The sequence below is a fragment of the Dipodomys spectabilis genome, unplaced genomic scaffold (assembly GCF_019054845.1).
Source record: "Dipodomys spectabilis isolate Male_0828 unplaced genomic scaffold, ASM1905484v1 ptg000234l, whole genome shotgun sequence".
NCBI lineage: Eukaryota > Metazoa > Chordata > Mammalia > Rodentia > Heteromyidae > Dipodomys > Dipodomys spectabilis.
The window spans coordinates 15132221-15138220 of record NW_024870911.1 but is presented as its reverse complement, the minus strand read 5'-3'; positions in this window follow the sequence as shown (position 1 = coordinate 15138220).

Below are 6000 nucleotides of genomic sequence, written 5' to 3'. Positions count from 1 at the left end.
TCTTTTCCATCATTGATAACATTTTAACAAAAGTTCTAGTAGCAAATATATATCCTGTTAAATGGACGTACAATATATTGAGGCCGTAAGCCCATTTCAATATAAAACTTACAGGGAGAAAAGTAGGTGATAAACGCTGAAATACTAGAGTTGAAACATAAACTCATTTGAGTTCATGAGTCCTGGAGCTTCTCTCTGGTTTACAGTTTTTACATGGGGAATGTTTGAGAACCTTAGAGCAATGAACTCTGAGAAAGACGGAGCTAGCTTGACTGATTGGAAAAGGCAGGAGGTAAGGCCCAGAACCAGGCAAAGAAGCAGCTAGATTAGCACATCATCTGAGGGAAGACACTCACCTCTGGTGAATGGAAGGTACTCCAGGACTTGCCAAAGTGTGATTTCCTGAGGATTACTCTAATGCCACTAAATTAAGAATCTGTGTAAGGTACTAGTTATGATTGTAAAAAGCAATACAAAAGAAAGAAACAAAGCTACGCAGGTTTTATGTTTTGTTTTGTTTTTTTATTTTTGTTTTTTCTTAGTTTGTTTTTGTTTTTAGAACAGCTATGAGGTTCAAAAAAGTAAAAAAAAATTCTAAATCAGGGCTGCCACAGGCTGAAGGTAGAGGTAATGAACTGATCTCTTGGTTGTGGTTGTGGTGGAGGAGATGGATCAAATTGGTCACAATTTGTAAGAATTTTGGCGATTTTGGTGAATTGTTCAAGTGAAGTATACTTCACAAAGCCCGAATAACGTATTTTAAATCAACAGGATTCCCTTAGAAAGGTGAGCAAGCTACTGAAAGCAGAAAAACACACGTGAGAGATTTAGCCCATTTCTAAAAAAAAGTTAAAGTACCATGCCTGAACTTAGAGAAGACTCGGTGTTTAGAAAGGGGAAAGAGTATGAGAACTATGCGCTCACCTTGGTGTTCCTTTCATTGTAGTTTACTGCTGGCTTAACGCTACTGTGCATACTTCATGTGCAGGAACTTCCTGCGGTTCTGTGTCTTCGATGTGGATCCAAAGACGAAGATAAAAGAGCACCGCCTAAAAGGGCTTCTCACGGGGTGGTTCCCTCAGAAATAAACAATGGCCCTGGTTTAGTGGGCCAGGTGTTTATTAGAGAAAGAGTAGGTAGGGCTGGGTTGAGGCAGAGGTCCAACTGTGCCAGAGGTCCATCAGTTCACGTGCATCCGTTGTCCTCCCCAAACCCAAGCTGCCTAAGATGTCCAGCACTGGGACAAAATTACCAGGCCAGTAATTACCCCTGCCTCATTCAGCAGCTGGATGCAGGCGAAGCAATTTGCTAGGCCAACAGTGGAGGATGTGTTGTCTGCAAGTGGCATTTCCTACAGCCAGACTTTCCCGGAAGAGAAGCTGAGTGTTACCCCTTCCAGTCTACCGCCATATTGGCATCTGTTTCTCTGTGGATGCTCAGTAAACAGTTTTCAGGGGTGGACCCTGGTAGGCCTGTCTTTCTGAAAAGCATGGAAACCTATTGAGATAATCAATAGCTCTTGGAACTGCAGTCCTGCCTGATGCCATAGCTCAAACTCTTAGCTATCTTTGTCCTCCACTATGCTTTATTTATTCCCCCCCCCCCCCCAGGTTGTGGGACTTGAATTCAGGGCTAGGGTGCTGTCCCTGAGCCTCTTTGTGCTCAAGGCTAGGGCTCTACCACTTGAGCCACAGCATCACTTAACAGTTTTGGAGTGGTTGATTAGAGATAAGAGTCTCACAGGAACTTTTCTGCCAGGGCTGGCTTCAAACCACGATCCTCAGATCTCAGCCTCCTAAGTAACTAAGATTACAGGCATGAGCCAGCAGTGCCTGGCTCTCAACTATGCTTTTTAAATTTCCCTTTCCTTCAAATACTGTCTTGCCTGACCTTAGTGGCTTACTTGGTGGTGTGGACCTGATGCCCGAGGCCCTGGTGACTAGATACTTGTTTTATGGATTCTATATGTTTTATATATTCTATATGTTCCAGTATCAAGGCTAAAGAGGGTTTGCCAGTTTCAAAGGCTTTGCCTTGGCCTTCCCACTATGATATCTTTTGCTTGAAGGACCAGGTTTCTACTGTAGGAGTTTCCAATGCTATACAGTTGATAGTGATTGCATACCACTGTCCCCTCAAAATCCCTGCGTTGTAATCCTACCCCTCAACGTTGATGGTTATGTAGAGGTGGGGGGGTCATAGAAACATATTTGGAATTAGGTGAGAAGATGGCTTGGGATTAGTGCTTTTGTAGGCAGAAACCAGAGCTCCTCCATGTTGATAAGGTGTGGATATGTAAGAAGATGACTACCGGTAATGTAAAATGCAGGCCCTCAGCAAAAACCTCACCGAGCTGGCGCCCAGGTCTTGAACTTGAAGCCTGTAGAACTATGTGAAGTAAATGCTTGTTGGTTTCGCCAGTCAATCTGTAGTGTTCTGTTGTAGCAGTCCAAGACAATTCAGATAGTGGTGTCTTCATCTCAGAGAGGAAATTGACACTGAGTAGGCCCACTCTCACAGGGGACTCATGGAAGTGGCTTTGGGCATAAGTACTTAGAATCCATGTGCCCAAACTCTGCAAAGAGCATGGTTAACACATTGAATTTCTAGGTGTCAAGGTTAACTCACTTATACACTCTGTTCATTAGTGATTACAATACAGATATATATTCTCTGTCTTAAGTGGATGTAGGGTCTTGTGGGAAAAGATTATGAAAATTATTTAAGAATTGTTATCGTGATTTTGTTGGCAGTTTTGTGTTTTGAATTTAGAGTCTTGTACTTGTTAGGCAAGTACTCTACCCCTGAGCTTCAGTCCTTTTCTGAACTTCTTATCACCACAACCACCATCATCATCATCATCACCATCATCATTTATATACTAATTATTTGTGCTGTTCCATGGGCTTGAACTCAGGGCCTGGGACAGTGGTCCCTGAGTTTTCTTTTTCAAGGCTAGTACTCTATTACTTGAACCACAGCTCTACTTCTAGGTTTTCAGTGATTAATGGGAGACAAGGATCTCATGAACTTTCCTCCTGGGCTGGCTTTGGACCACGAACCTCAGATCTCAGCCTTCGGAGTAGCTAGCATTATAGGCTTGAGACAGCTCATGTGGCTTACACTCATTATTTTTAAGACTGGGTCTGATTTCTCGTATTGTTTTAATTTTCTCATAATATGTAGATTGAAAGGCACCCCTATCTCCCAGTCCCCAGCTTCTTCTACTGACATGGAGCTTAGTTGACTCTCCTGGCCAGGATGGGCTGGTACCATGACTCTTCTGCTCAAAGTTTTCCCAAACTTGAATTACAGGCATGAGCCACTGACACCTAGCTTAATGGTTTTGCAGAACTGTGATTCCTAGGAAACATCAACCACTGTAATGAAAGTGGTCTACTTCAAAAAACTGTCATAGGCTGGGCACTGGTAACTCATGCCTGTTACCCTCGCTACTCAGGAGGCTGAGATCTGAGAATTAGGATTCAAAGCCAGTGAGGGCAGGGAAGTCCATGTGACTTTTATTTTATTTTATTTTATTGTCAAGGGTTACAGCTACATAAGTAAGGTAATAAGTACATTCCTTATCAAACTTGTTACCCCTTCTCTCATTTTTCTCCTACTTCCTCACCCTCCAACCTTTTCCCCCAAGTTATACAGATCATCGCTATTACATTGGTTCCCCCTTGTCCTTTGTTTCACTATTCTGTTGTTCCCCTTCCCTTCTCTAATTCAAATAAATATATATACAATAGCAGGGTACCAAAATAAAATACAATGATAATAGGTGATATACCATGGGGGAAGAATATACAAAAGAAATCCAAAAAAATCACATGGTACATTAAAAACAACAACAGCAAAGAAAAACCTCTTGTGTCCATATCTTGGAGTTCATTTCCCTTAGCATCATCTTATGTAGTCATATGCACAAAGCTATTGTACTATTTTACTCATCTGCTAAGAGTATCCTACACGTATACTAATTATTGCAAATAAGGGAAACCATGGGACCTATGTTTCTCTGGGTCTGGCTTACTTCATTTAATATGATTTTTTCCAAATCCTTCCATTTCCTTTCAAATGGGTGGTATCATTCTTTCTGATGGAAGCATAGAATTCCATGTAACTCTTACCTCTAATAAACTACTTAGATAAAGCCAGAAGTGGCTCTGTGGCTCAAGTGGTAGAGTACTAGCTTTGCCCACAAGGAGCCGTAGGGCTAGCACTCAGGCCCTGAGTTCAAGCCTCGGGACTGCCCATCCCCCAATTAAAAAAGAAACCACAATGAAAAAACAAAACCTGGTGTAGGATTGGATGCTAGGACTTTATGATAGTTTTATAATGAAGTGATTGCTTCTGCCTCACCTCCCAATAATCCACCTTTTGCTGGTTCAAGATGAGTAGCATCCTTGCCAGCTTCTCATTGGTCCTTCAGCATTTCATGTCACACTGATCATCTCAATAACGCTCTTGATGATTCCTCCAAGGATTTGCAAGCTTCTTGGACATCTCCATAGTTGCAGGGTCCTAATTTCCAATGGGTGCTATTCCTGAAATACATTGGCCCAGGGCTTCAGCAGCCTTGTCAGCCAGCCATGGTGGGTACCAACCACTTCTGAACCAAGGAGGATGGTCACTGTGAACATCTTAATAATGCTTCTCCCTCTCTTTTTTTTTTTTAAAAAAAATTTGTTTTTACGATCTTTAAGCAGTTGTACAAGGCATTGCCATTTAACAAAGCACTTTTGAATACAATGCATTTCTCCCCTACCTATTCCTTACCCTCACTCTTCTTAATTTTGTAGGATATACATTGAATGTTTGCCTCTCTGGACAGCACATTCCTAATGGCTTTGTTAAATGCCGTGCTTTATAAGGCTCCCTGTAGATTATAATTATGTTATAATTTTTTATTTTTTGTTGGTCGTGGGGCTTGAACTCTGGGCCTGGGCGCTGTCCCTGCACTCTTCAGCTCAAGGCAAGCCCTCTACTGCTTGAGCTACAGCGCCACTTCTGGTTTTCTGGTGGTTTATTGGAGATAAGAGTTTCACAGACTTTCCTGCCCGGGCTGGCTTTGAACCATGATCCTCAGATCTCAGCCTCCTGAGTAGCTAGGATTACAGGCGTGAGCCACCGTCGCCTGGCTGTTATAATTTTTTTTTTGTGACTGTGTGTGTGTGTGTGTGTGTGTGTGTGTGTGTATGTGTGTGTGTGTGTATTCCTATAGCGTCACATCCTGAGATTGTTTTTTAATGTTTTTCCTTCACCATCTATGATTGTCGGTTCAGTTATTTCTGCATTGCTTAAATCAATGTGATGGCTTATTTTATGTGTCAATTAGATGGTACCAGTTGTTCAGTCAAATACTAGTCTAGGAGTTGTTGTGAAGGTATATTTTAGGTGTGACCAATATTTTTCTCAGTAGACTTTGAGTATCAACCAATCATCTGTGGATATTAAACTGACATAACTGAGATCTCTTGGGGAAGATGGAATTCTGCCTCTAGAATGCTGCCTTCAGACTTAAGAATGATAGCTTGCCTCTGTCTATTTCAGATTTTCTAGCTACTTACCGTGTGTCAGCCAATTCCTCCAAGTAAAACTTCCTTTCTGTCTCTGCTTGTTACTCTTTTTCTCTCATTGTCAAATGCAAGCACTCTGCGGAAGGAGCTGGTATCACATATGACTTCTGGTAGCTAAAGCAGAACTTAATGTTGCTGACGTGTGGAGGCTGCCAGCTAACCACATTGTAATTGGCCTGGAAGTCCTTTCAGAGGGGTATGGAGAATCACAGCTGTGCCTGCCACATGGCATACGATTTCCAAATACAGGAAATATAACCCAAACAAGATACCTACAACAAATAACAAACTGCCTGTTGCTCATCCTGAACTGCAGATCTGATTTTCCTGGTGGAAAATATAAGAGAGTCCACTTGTTAGGCTGGATGTTTCTATGATCATTCTAGTACTGGTTTCTAATTAGAGGAAGTAGAAC